The sequence below is a fragment of the Monodon monoceros genome, unplaced genomic scaffold (genome assembly GCF_005190385.1).
Source record: "Monodon monoceros isolate NGI ecotype Baffin Bay Population unplaced genomic scaffold, NGI_Narwhal_1 Super_Scaffold_7, whole genome shotgun sequence".
In the NCBI taxonomy this organism is placed as follows: Eukaryota; Metazoa; Chordata; class Mammalia; order Artiodactyla; family Monodontidae; genus Monodon; species Monodon monoceros.
Window position 1 is genome coordinate 88,374,524 of NW_021703784.1, and position 13,563 is coordinate 88,388,086.

At 36.1% G+C, this 13,563-nt stretch overlaps 1 protein-coding gene across 4 annotated transcripts in view; it reads right to left on the reverse strand.

Moving 5' to 3' along the window:
• The window catches only part of LRRC4C (leucine rich repeat containing 4C), a 483,245-nt gene that overhangs the window by 81,379 nt on the left and 388,303 nt on the right, over positions 1-13,563 (reverse strand). The window lies entirely within an intron of this gene.

Genomic DNA, 13,563 nt, shown 5'->3' on the forward strand with positions numbered 1-13,563 from the left:
AGCTGCCAAGAGTTAGCAATCAGTAGCAAAGTCAAAGCACAAAGTCAGGTCCCTATTCAGTGTTTCCCAAACTATAACCTCTAAACTTGCCTGTATAACCATCTTTCTTACTAAGCACTTTCACATCCACTATTTTATCATGTTTTAAATATATTTCCCAGAAGCCTAATACATTTCAGGATGGCAGGAATTATTTCCAGTCCACGCAGTGGACTCTCAAAACATACCTCACCAAAAACAAAAAATAAAATACACACCCAGCCAAACTAAATTCAGCCCTTGGGGGTGCCACAGATTAGCTGCATCAACTGCTGTCCAGATAGCTCTTGGAGCTACAATGTTGTTGAACAGCTTCAGGAAAATTCATTACATTGATTAGTCTAATTAACTCAGAAAGCAACATACAAAAACAGGCAGGAAACCCCTGCTGGGTCTAAGAACTAAATAATAGACACACCCTTGGGGTCCATGGACATTTCCCCATGTAGTGAAAACACTAAACCTGGAAAAAGACCAAGCTCAGGACTGGCTCAAGAAAAAAATAAATACATAAAACAAAAGAATTAAGAACTGCTAGGAAGTCAAAAAGCCTAAGGAGAGAGCTCAAAGGACAGGCATTCTTTGCCAAGCCCAAAGGCCAAAGAACTACGAAATTTGCAGAGCACTCAGGAAAACTGAGAGGGAAAAGGTCTCTGAGTTGAGAAGCATGGCTTTCTTTGTTCAAAGCTGGTAATGAAATTAATCTGTTTTTGTGAACAAATGGACCAAATAAGAAAAATAAGAAGGGAAATTCCCTTTGGTAAAAGTTACTATTCTTATTAGAACTAATAAATGAATTCAGCAAGGTAGCAGGATACAACATCAATATACAGAAATATGTTGCATTTGTTTACACTAATAATGAAATATCCAAAAGAGAAAGCTAAAAAAAAAAAAATTCCATTTAAAATCGTATCCAAATAAACCTAGGAATAAACTTAACCAAGGAGGTGAAAGATGCACAAGCTGAAAACTATGAAACATTGATAAAGGAAACTGAAGATGATTCAAAGAAATGGAAAGACAGCCCATGCTCTTGGATTGGAAGAATTAATGTTATTAAAATGGCCATACTACCCAAAGCAATCTACAGATTTAATGCAATTTCTATCAAAATGCCCATGACATTTTTCATAGAACTGGAAAAAATAATCCTAAAATTTATACGGAACCAGAAAAGGCCCAGAATTTTCAAAGCAATCCTGAGGAAAAAGAACAAACCTGGAGGTATAACCCTCCCAGACTTCAGGCTATACTACAAAGCTACAGTAATCAAAAGGGTGTGGTATCGGCACAAAAAAGACATATAGATCAATGCAACAGAATAGAGAGCCCAGAAATAAACCCACACACCTACAGTCAATTAATCTACAACAAAGGAGTCAAGAATGGAGAAAAGACTGTCTCTTCAACAAGTGCTGTTGGGAAAGCTGGACAGCTACATGTAAGTCAATGAAATTAGAAAACTCCCTCACACCATATACAAAAATAAACGCAAAATAGTTTAAAGACCTAAATATAAGACATGACACCCCAAAACTGCTAGAAGAGAATATAGGCAAAACATCCTCTGTCATAAAACATAGAAATGTTTTCTTATATCAGTCTCTCAAGGCAAAACATAAAAAGCAAAAATAAACAAATGGGACCTAATTAAGCTTAAAAGATTTTGCACAGCAAAAGAAACCATAAACAAAATGAAAGAACCTATGGACTGAGAGAAAATATTTGCAAACAATGCAAATGACAAAGGGGTTAATTTCCACAACACACAAACAGCTCATACAATTCAATATCAAAAAAACACAACCCAATCAAAAACTGGGCAGAAGACCTAGATATTTCTCCAAAGAAGACATACAGATGGCCAACAGGCCTATGAAAATATGCTCAACATCACTAATTATTGGAGAAATGCAAATCAAAACTACAATGACGTATGACCTCACACTGGTCAAAATGGCTATCAACAAATGTCTACAAATGATAAATGCTGGACAAAAAGGAACCCTCGCACACTGTTGGTGGAAATGTAAATTGGTGCAGCCCCTATGGAAAACAGTATTGGGGAATCCTTAAAAAATTAACCATAGAGCTACCATACGATCCAGCAATCCCACTTGGGTATATATCTGGAAAAAATGAAAACTCTAATTCAAAAAGATACATGCACTCTAATGTTTGTAGCAGCACTACTTACAACAGCCAAAACATGGAAACAACTCAGGTGCACATCAACAGACAACTGGCTTAAAAAGATGTGCTATATATACACAATGGAATATTACACAGCTGTAAAAAGAATGAAATATTGTCATTTGCAGCAACATGGATTGACCTAGAGAATATTATACTTATTGAAGTCAGACAGAGAAAGACAACTACTAATGGTATCACTTATATATGGAATATAAAAATAATACAGCTGAATCTTTATATAAAACAGAAGCAGACTTACAGACATAGAAAACAAACAAGGTCACCAAAGGGGAGAAGAAGGAAGGAACAGATTAGAAGTAGAGGATTAACAGATACAAACTGCTATATATAAAATAGATAAGCAACAAGGATTTACTATATAGCCCAGGGTATTATATTCAACATCTTGGAATAACCTATAATGGAATATAATCCGAAAAAAACAAAACAAAACTGAATCACTTTGCTGTAGACCTGAAACTGACACTGTATTGTAAATCACTTTAAAAAAAAAAGTTACTATTCATTCATTGATCCCTTTAATATATTATCTTGGGGTGCCATTCTCATTATCCACTGTTTGCGGTAAAGTTTTTACTTAAGTGTGAAAATAGAGTCCTTATCTCCTTCCCTTTCCCCTTGCACTTCTTTTATTTTCTACTGAACTGTGTAATTGTTAAAGCTACAGATTTCTACTATGACTAGAACCCCAGCTCTACTACGACTTTCATATTTGCTGCTAAAACTTACATACTGAAGACGAATCTGGCCTTTTTATTTGTGGTGGAAGATGGGTGGGTTATTCTGGTAGCCATCACAAGCCCCCACGTTCTCAGGGCTAAAATGCCCACATTATTTTCCGAAGTTAGGCAACCAAAAATACCAAGACACCAACAGAACACTGATTTCCCTTATCCTCTCCCTGATTTTCTCTATATTTTGTGGATCAGGCATTGGCCTCAGAGGTGCAAGGTGGCACCTTCCAGGGCTTTACTTTTTGTCCCACTGGACATTTTTTTTTTCCAGGAGGAAGACAAGGCTTTTGTGATATCAGATGGATCATTGGATTATAACAGCCTAGCTCTCTTCTAAAATGAGACTTAGAAGTGGACGATGGGAGAGAAGGGAGAAAGGACAATCCAGAAAGAACATGAAATTTCAAGAGAAAGAGCCAGGGGATTCCGAGAAACTAGAAGATCAAGGATAAAATCTTTCTGTGAATATCCCGAGTTATGAAACAAAAAGTGAAAGTGAAAACAAATTGCATCATCAACATGCCCGTCAATATTCTTCTGCACAAAGGAACAGAGTTGGTAACAAGTCGTCCAAGTAATGGGAAGACCTCAAATTCTTTAGAGGGGTGAGGAGTATTGGGATGGACGACAAGATGCCAAAGTCAATCTTTTTAAAAACACTGATTACAGGCAGACAGCAGTCATCACAGAGCATCTGAGGAAATCCAGGATCATTTTCAGTTCTGGGGAAGGAAGTCATTAGGAGGTTAATCAATTTTCTTGTTAGCTCATTAATAACGGTATCTGGTTGCACATTATCTGTAGATTATGGAAGATCAAAATTTAAGAGTGGTGTGGTTGGAAAGACTGAAGGAGCATAAGGTTTAGAAAATCTATTTTATTATACCACATGGAATTAATATGCCAAATAATTTCTTCCATTTCCTACTTACATACGCAGAAACTTTGATAAAATGATTAATGATAGCAAGCATTTTTGATGAATGATTGCTCTGTTCAAAGCACTTTGTTTTGTGTTTACATGGATCATCTCATATAATACAGTAACATTGTAGCATATTTAATATACGTTAATACATATCCCCATTTTAATTAATTTTTAAAGTATTTCATTTTTAAAGGGAGAATAAATATTTTAAAATGATTAATAAAATAATCAGTGTGTTATACTAAGTGTCTAGATCAATTTCTTAAATAAATCTTAAGTGAATACCAAAAACAAAATTTCCATTTTATAGACAAGGAAATTAAAGGCTAGCAAGAATAACTCTTGTAAGAAACAGTGAATACAGATAGTAAATAGCAAAACCAGGATGTAAAAATATTATTTTATATATTTTTCAGATATTTACAAATTATAACTGAAGAGAGAGAATATGATGGAAGGAACATAGATTTTATAGTTAAAAAGGGTCTGGACTGAGTCCCGGTTTTATTATGTACCAGGAATGTGCGTGTTTAGGCATATTTTATAGCTCCTTAATTTCTTCATTTTTAAAATAAAAGCAATTCTAGCTACTTTGCAATTCTGGTATACAAATGAAATGAGATAATGCATGGATACTGCATAGTATATATGTATAAGGAAATAATGATAACAGACTTTCTTCATTATTTTGTCAATATAATAAATGTATTGAGTGTCACTCGAAAATGACAGACAGCATTACTATTTTTACAGGTCCTGGCACATGGTGGGCGCTCAAATGATATTAATGCCTTTTCTCATCCTTTCTCATCTCTCTTTATACAAGGACTACTCATTCATGACATAACTAGTGAGCTAAATAAATAAAATAAGAAAATGAATTTAAAAAGCAGCAATTCAGAAATACTGAAGTTTAATTGAATAAAAATATGGCCCTGCATACACATTTTCTTATTAAAGATAAACTCTGGAAAGAGAGAATTATAACTACCCTTACAAAGCAATTAGGTTCCTTTTAAAAATGAAGTCATAGGTAAAGCCAAAATCTAAGACATAAGTCTATTATATGGCACCTAAGTGTCAATATGTGTCAAGGTTTAAAATGTGACGGTTACTTCAGTGAGATGAAATTCAAGACAAATATAAATACCTGCAATTTCCTTACCATCCTGTTTAGTTTTATGTAATAAAAGCTCTAAATTCTAAAATATTTTACATTCGGATCTCCTTTGTTCCACGACCTATAAGTCTCATTAATTTTACAGAACTGTCTGCCTATAATTGTCTGGCATGTTTGCTTCAACAACATGTTTCCATTATATTTGAATTTTAATGATAAACTCGATCAATCCCAAGAAAAGAAAGCAACGAATTTGCTGGAGTAAGGAGAGGCCTAGAGAGGCCATCAGTATTACTCAGCATGGTGGGGAAATGCATGTCCAAGAGCTACTTAGAGAATCACTGAACATTTAAAATTCTAGACTCAATTATGAAATAAAAATGTGGCCTGATAAAATATTCTAGCTGACCTACAAGTCAACAAAGGACTTTAGAATAACTAAGAGGCTCTTGTGGGTTTTGAATCTTTAAACCTCGGGACTAAGAATTTATATACACACACACACACACACACACACACACAGAGATATATAATACACACACACACACACACACACACACACACACACACACATAATTAAACCTAGGGTAGAGCTTCTGATTCCTCACCATAGCCCCATGGCCCTTTGAGTCTCATCTCCTACTTTCTGTCCACACACTCATTCTCTTGCATCCACATTGGTCTCCATGCCATTCCTCTTCCAAGCCACATGTCAACCACCTTAAGGTCTCTGCACTTCCCAGTTCCTATGCACGGGAAAATTTCCCTCTAAACATCTTCATGGCTTGTTTTTTCACCTCTTATTTTTCACTAAATGCCTCCTCAAGATGTCTTTTCTGACCACTCTATTTATAACTGCTGTCACTCCTCTATACTCTGCCCACCTCTTGGTATATGCTCTGAACCCTTATAACTATCTAGACCTTTGCTCTCCAATATGGTAGCTACAGCCGCATGTGTTTAAGTTTATATTTAAATGAGTTAAATTAAATAAGATTTAAAATTTAGTCCTTCAGTCAAACTAGGCTTACTTCAAAGGTTTAATAGCCACATGTAGTCAGTGGCTACTACACTGGACAGCACAGCTATAGAACATATCTGTCAATGAAGACATTTCTATGGGACAGTGTTGCTCTAGACACATGTACACTTTATATAGTTTACTTTCATACTCCCCTCTGCCAATCCGTCTATATATATCCTAAATTGTAAGCTCCAAAAAAGTCAGTACTATTGTTTGTTTTGTTCACTGCTCTAGTCCCAGTACCTAGGATAGTACTTGGTCCAGAGCAGACATTCAATAAATATCTGTTGAGTGAATAAATGGATTAAAACATAACCATTCATTACTTCCCTTAAAAAGTCAGAACAGTTGCATCACTCCTCCTTAGAGGAAATTTCAGAATGTCAGATTACCCTCAGCTGCATTTCAGCAGGGCCACTTTATATATTGCTTATAATTGTCCAAACACCTCTGAATGTTAAATCTTTTAAGACTATGGTTTCCTGTAATCACTTGTCTTTTGTGCTGCTAGAGTAAAAATGACTGAAATGTGTTAAGATTTATGGCAGAAAAGTCTGTCAACTCCTAAGTCTGCCAAAAATTGTTAACCATCATAAAAGTTTTAGAAGTTGAGCATTTCATTTGAATAGGCTTCTCATATCCATACCATGCCATGGAACATACATATAGATTACTGGTCGATGGAGGCCATCAGTCAATCTATTTCATTTTATAGTTTAGATATGCATTTGCCCTGTAAAATTCATTTTTATTCCTAATTATACTCATCAGAATGAAGGCCTAAGTTTGAGTGATCACACTCTTCCTTGGGTGACCTTGTGAAGAACAAAAAGTACTCCTGAAACTCTAATTCATTATTGTCAATACTGTACAGGATTATTTGATATTTATAAAAAATCTGTACTACTAGGCAACGCAACACCTTTCAAGTCAGATCGAAATAAAAAAGCCTCTAGATCTGTAGCTATTGAATTCATTTTTTTTTAATTTTGAAGAACTGAGTTTGTTTTTATCATATTTTCCTTACTCTAAACAAAATGGAACTTAATGGTATATTAAAAAGCACACAAAATATTTAAATAAAAATACTTAAAAGAGAAATCACTCATAATCTTATAATCCAAATGCAATCCCTGTTAACATTTTGGCATATTTCTTAGCTCTTTGCAATCTCTTTCTATCCTTATTGTTTAAATACACACTTAATTCTTTGTATCTCTAATTGACTTTCAGCTTTCCTCTCTTAAAACTACAATAGTCCTTGGCATTCATGTGTTCAACTGTTGTTACTTTATTTTGAATTGCCCTGACCTGTAATGATTTGTATTTTCCAAGAGACAAATTTGAATCATGCAGGGAATGTGAATAACTTAAGCTGATGAATGAGTCTATTAGATTGCCTATAATTTGAACCTCAATGTGGCTCTTTTGCTCTGTCCTCATTGCTGTATATGTAATGACTCGCATTCATGGTGACGCTATCATTAGGAGGTAGAATACAGTGAAGAACACCAGTCACGCCTGGGTTCAGATACAGCTTCCATCCCTCCATTCAGTCTGCAGCATTTAGCTAGGCATGATACTAGCCTCTGGATATACATATAGCTAATTTTGATTAGAGCTTTCTGTGTTCCTGGTGCTGTGCTAACTACTGTACCTGTGTATCTCATGTGATCCTCACAACTGTTATTATCTCTGTTATATTGTTAATAAAACAGATACACAGTGAGAGCGAGTAATTTTCAAGTGATGGAGCAACAGTCAAGCTCAGGCATTCTGACTTGTCTCCCTCCTCTTAACCACCGTTGCTTCATTTGAGGTGCTTGGTCTTGGGAAACTTATTTAACTGCTTTGAGCCTCAGTGTATTTTTCTGTATTAAATAAGATTCAGGGCAACTCAAGATACCCTGGCACATTGTAAATAACTAGTAAGTGTTAGCTGCTATTATTATAGTATTAATAAAAACACAGACACCTTTGAAGGGAACAAGAAGAATTCCTTGTGGATGTCAGGAATTTACTGTATATAATCATCATTTTCCCACAGTATTACAATTTCCTTGTAGACCTTGTTTTAATGACTACAGCACGGCCCACATATGGATGTGCTATAACACATTTATGCATTTCCTCTACCTCTAGGCATTTAGATTGCTTCTGAATTCAGTTTTCACTTAAGCAATGAATAAAGCAAAGGATTTCAAAGACATAATCCCTGTACATTCAGTAAATATTTATCCATCGCCTCCCATGTTAAAATCCCCGTGACAGAAACATCAGGAACCACAATGAGCGCTCACAGTGAATTAAGATGAATCCACAGGGAAGATGCCCGGCAGTGCTATGCAGGCTCAAAGGTGGGAGGGACCTCACTTACCAGGGAAGACCAAGACCTGTTTTTAGGAGGTGATAGCAGAGTTCCAATAGGTAGAAAATATAAATAGAGCAGAAAGAGCACAAGGAGTATGGGAGATGGTGGGTAAAGGCAGAGGGAACACTTTGAGCAAAAGCTAGAAAGTGGCCAAGCATGAGCCCAGGTTCAGGGATAGTGAGTAGTCACCAGCCTGATTGGAGGAAAGGCTATGGAGAAAATGGTTAGAAAATTTTAAAAAGAAAATACGAGAAATATTACAAATTATTTTAAAAGGTTAGAAATATAGACTGCTTCCATATTACAAAAGACTTTAGGTGGCAGGATGATGTTATGTTTGCAATGGGGAAATCATGATAGATTTCATTGAGTTCAGTGGGTACCACTTAAAATGGCAAAAACAGCATCACATAATGTCATGTCATTAGAGAAGCAACTGAGACCTGAACTGGCTGGGATGCAAGAGATGAAATAGAGAAATCTTTTTAAAAAAAAAATTATGAGAAAGAACACAGGCACTTAAGTAGGCATAGGGCAGGAGAACATGAGTGCCAGTATGACCCAGGGATTCAGAGCTAACAAACACAAAATATCAAGCCAGTTGAATGGCTCATTTTAATCGCATGATCTCCTCTTGCATTGTGGAATAAGGAGAACCCAGGAGAATTAGGCAGGATAAAGAGCCCCAAACTCCCACTTAACAGAGGTCTGGGGGGGCTTCCCTGGTGGTGCAGCGGTTGAGAATCTGCCTGCTAATGCAGGGGACACGAGTTCGAGCCCTGGTCCGGGAGGATCCCACATGCCGCGGAGCAACTAGGCCTGTGAGCCATGGCCGCTGAGCCTGTGCGTCTGGAGCCTGTGCTCCGCAACGGGAGAGGCCACAACAGTGAGAGGCCCGCGTACTGCGATGAAGAGTGGCCCCCACTTGCCACAACTAGAGAAAGCCCTCGCACAGAAATGAAGACCCAACACAGCCCAAAATAAATTAATTAATTAATTAAAAAAAAAATCAGAGAGAACATTTCCCAGCTGTGGTCAGAGAAAGTCCTGACTCCTGAATAAAGGCACAGAGAGATGCAACATTGGTGCCTTTGAAGATGAGAGAATTAGGCTAAGAGCCAGGGAAGGCAGGGCTTAAAAATAAATAAATAAATAAAACAGAGGTCTGGGTAACTAATTCTGCCATTTCTTTTTAGACCGCCTTCAGAAGGGACTAACCGAGTCTGGGCTCAGAGTGTCTGTCCAAAGTGACATGTCTGAAAGGTGCCTTTCTCATTTGCATTATTAGACAATCATGAGAGCACACACTATTCCAAAATGTCACCCAAGAGAACAGACAAGATACCAATAAGAGGGGTATCTACAGAATGAAATGTGCCAACCACAATTTTATCTGCAGTGCCTTTTGGGAAATTAATTCTTTGCCTCCTTTCCAAGAGCTTCCAATCATGTATCCCTTCGCAAAACTAATTATTTTTAAATGACTGCGTGTTTTCCATCCAACTGTAGGCGTCTTCAGTTTCTATAACTTATCCCACAATGTTTTAGCTTCTACCTGTAAATTATTTCTTAGAAAGGTTTTCTCTTCTAAGTTTTTTACTTACTTAGATTAAATCCATTATTTCAATACACTGAGACATGCAGTTTATAAAAATTAAAAGTAGTTTTGAATGTGTGTGCTTGTGCATGCATTTTACACAGAAAGATCATTTTGGAGATCAGAGATATGTTTCATCCAATTTAGCTTTACATCCCTCAAGTGATTCAGCTTCCAATATGTCCCATGAGATGACTTTCAAAATCCAATAGCTTTTTATTCTATACAGGCTGCCAAATACTCAATAGCCTCTGCGTTTATTAAAATCCTTATTATTCAATGCTGATCTGGGTTATATATAATTCCAGTTCCACTTAGCATCTATATCTTTCAACATGTGTGTATAAATCCCCTCCCTATAACTTGGATTTATGTAATAACATTTCATCTATTAATGTCTTGGTCCCCCAAATCCAATTCTTTCATTATTTGCCTGTTGTTGTTTTTTTCTCAGCTTTCTGCAGCTTATACATTTCAAGACTTATAGTGCCCATGATAAATGCAATATGACAACTACAATTTATAAACACAAGGCAACATAGCCCAAAGATCATGATCTTTGACTCAGATAAACCTGATTCGTAGTACAATACTTTTATTCATTTTCTAGATGTGTATGAGAAAATAACCTACTGTTCCCTATAAGCCTATACTTATTAGTTCATCTCGAAAATTTAAAGAACATAATCTTTACCTATAGGTTTTTTTGTTGGGATTACACAAGGTAGCATATGGGAAATGCTTAGCCTGCATGGAGTAAGCATTCAATAAATTACTACCATTTTGATCCCAAGACACCTTCCTATTGACACGTAGTCCTTCATTTGCTAACATGTCTTTAAATTCTAATGGTAGAGTCTGCTTTGTTCTTTGTTATGCTCTCTCAGTTGTTATTTAAAGGGCCACCTAAAGGCATAATTTATTTTTTTTACGTCTTTTTTGGAGTATAATTGCTTTACAACGTTGTGTTAGTTTCTGCTGTGTAACAAAGTGAATCAGCTATATGTATACATATATCCCCATATGCCTTCCCTCTTGAGCCTGTCTCCCACCCTCCCTATCCCACCACTCTAGGTGGTCACAAAGCACCGAGCTGATCTCCCTGTGCTATGCAGCTGCTTCCCACAAGCTATCTACATTTGGTAGTGTATATATGTCACTGCTACTCTCTCACTTCGTCCCAGCTTACCCTTCCCCCTCGGCGTGTCCTGAAGTCCATTCTCTACATCTGCATCCTGATTCTTGTCCTGCCCCTAGGTTCATCAGAACCATTTTTATTCTTTTTTAGAGTCCACACATATGTGTTAGCATATGGTATTTGTTTTTCTCTTTCTGACTTACTTCACTCTGTATGACAGATTCTAGGTCCATCCACCTCACTACAAATAACTCAATGTTGTTTCTTTTTGTGGCTGAGTAATATTCCATTGTATATGTGCCACATCTTCTTTATCCATTCATCTGTCGATGGACACTTAGGTTGCTTCCATGTCCTGGCTATTGTAAATAGTGCTGCAATGAACATTGTGGTACATGACGCTTTTTGAGTTATGGTTTTCTAAGGGTATATGCCCAGTAGTGCGATTGCTGGGTCATATGGTAGCTCTATTTTTAGTTTTTTAAGGAATCTCCATACTGTTCTCCATAGTGGCTGTATCAATTTACATTCCCACCAACAGTGTAAGAGGGTTCCCTTTTCTTCACACTCTCTCTAGCATTTATTGTTTGTAGATTTTTTGATGATGGCCATTCTGACTGGTGTGAGGTGATACCTTACTGTGGTTTTGATTTGCATTTCTCTAATGATTAGTGATATTGGGCATCCTTTCATGTGTTCGTTGGCAATCTGTAGGTCTTCTGCCCATTTTTGGATTGGGTTATTTGTTTTTCTGAAAATGAGCTGCATGAGCTGCTTGTATATTTTGGAGATTAGGTCCACCAGTACTGGAGTGACAGACTAAAATGGCATGAGACAAAAGCAAAGATCTCATACTCTTCCTTCAATCTTCCTCTCCTAGTTAATCTCTACTTCCTTATGTCTTAGCTCAAGCATTATATTTTGGGGAAATATTTCCACAAACGATTCCACCGCAAATGCAGTTAGGAGAATTTAACAGAGCAGTTAGTTCTGTCATGATATCTGCTTTGTATCCACCACACTAAAATACAGTTCTCTCTCCAGGTCCTGTGCCCTAAAAGACTTGGAGCTACTTCATACAGAGAACATGTTTTAACCCATTTTGTTTCTCCATCAATTAGAAACACTGTGACACAAAACAGGCACTGAATTAATAAGTTGTTCTGAATGGGAGTCATCAATATCACAATAAGACTCATGATATCCATTCATTTACTTTTACTGATTTTACCTCCATAGCTTTGTAAAATTGAAATATCCTCCAGAGGTTATTTTGTTTATCTCCCATCCTCTGTTGTCAGGCAGAAATCCACCCAGACAATGTCAGACAGATGGAGGTTGATCCCATCCTCTAAAAATAAAATGGAGTTACCACAGTAACCTATAAGAATCTGTTGTATAGACCATAATTTTTGGCAAGGATGTAAAGCACTTGTAAAATATAAAGAGACCAATGAAAGCTGTTGTGCAAATGAATCCCTGTAAGTTGCCCATGTAAAAAAAACATGAATTATATAGTTGAAGCTGAAATAATGACCTAAATCTATTATTCTTATGAAAAGAGACATGACCTATTTGAATATCTAAAACTTTTGTCACGAACTAGCCTAAATTCCATTGGGAGGGGGGAGAGGAAGACAGATATGAATATGGTTTCTTAAAGACTTTAGGATTAAGTGATTAAGCTTACTCTGTTGCCAATATAAAATTAAAAACAAAAAGAAATGTCCATTGACAGATGAGTGGATGAAGAAGATGTAGCATATATATATATATATATATATATACACACACACACATATATGTGCGTGTGTGTCTATATATATAATAGATTATCACTCAGCCATAAAAAAGAATGAAATAATGCCTTTTGCAGCAACATGGATGGACCTAGAGATTATCGTACTAAGTGAAGTAAGTCAGACAAAGACAAATATCATATGATATAGCTTATATGTGGAATCTAAAAATAAAAAATGATACAAGTGAACTTATATACAAAACAGAAATAAACCCACAGACAGAGAAAACAAACATATGGTTACCAAAGGGGAAAGGGGGGGCAGGGATAAATTAGGAGTTAGGGATTAACATATACATGCTACTATATATAACATAGATAACCAACAAGGACCTACTGTATAGCACAGGGAACTAAACTCAATATTTTGTAATAACCTATAAGGGAAAAGAATCGGAAAAAGAATATATATATATAATACATATATATGTCTGTATGTAACTGAATCACTTTGCTATATACCTGAAACTAACACAACATTGTAAATCAACTATACTTCAATAAGAAAGATTTATGTACATTAAAAAACAAAGAAAAACAAATATATATACATATGTGTGTGTATATATATATATATATATATATATATAT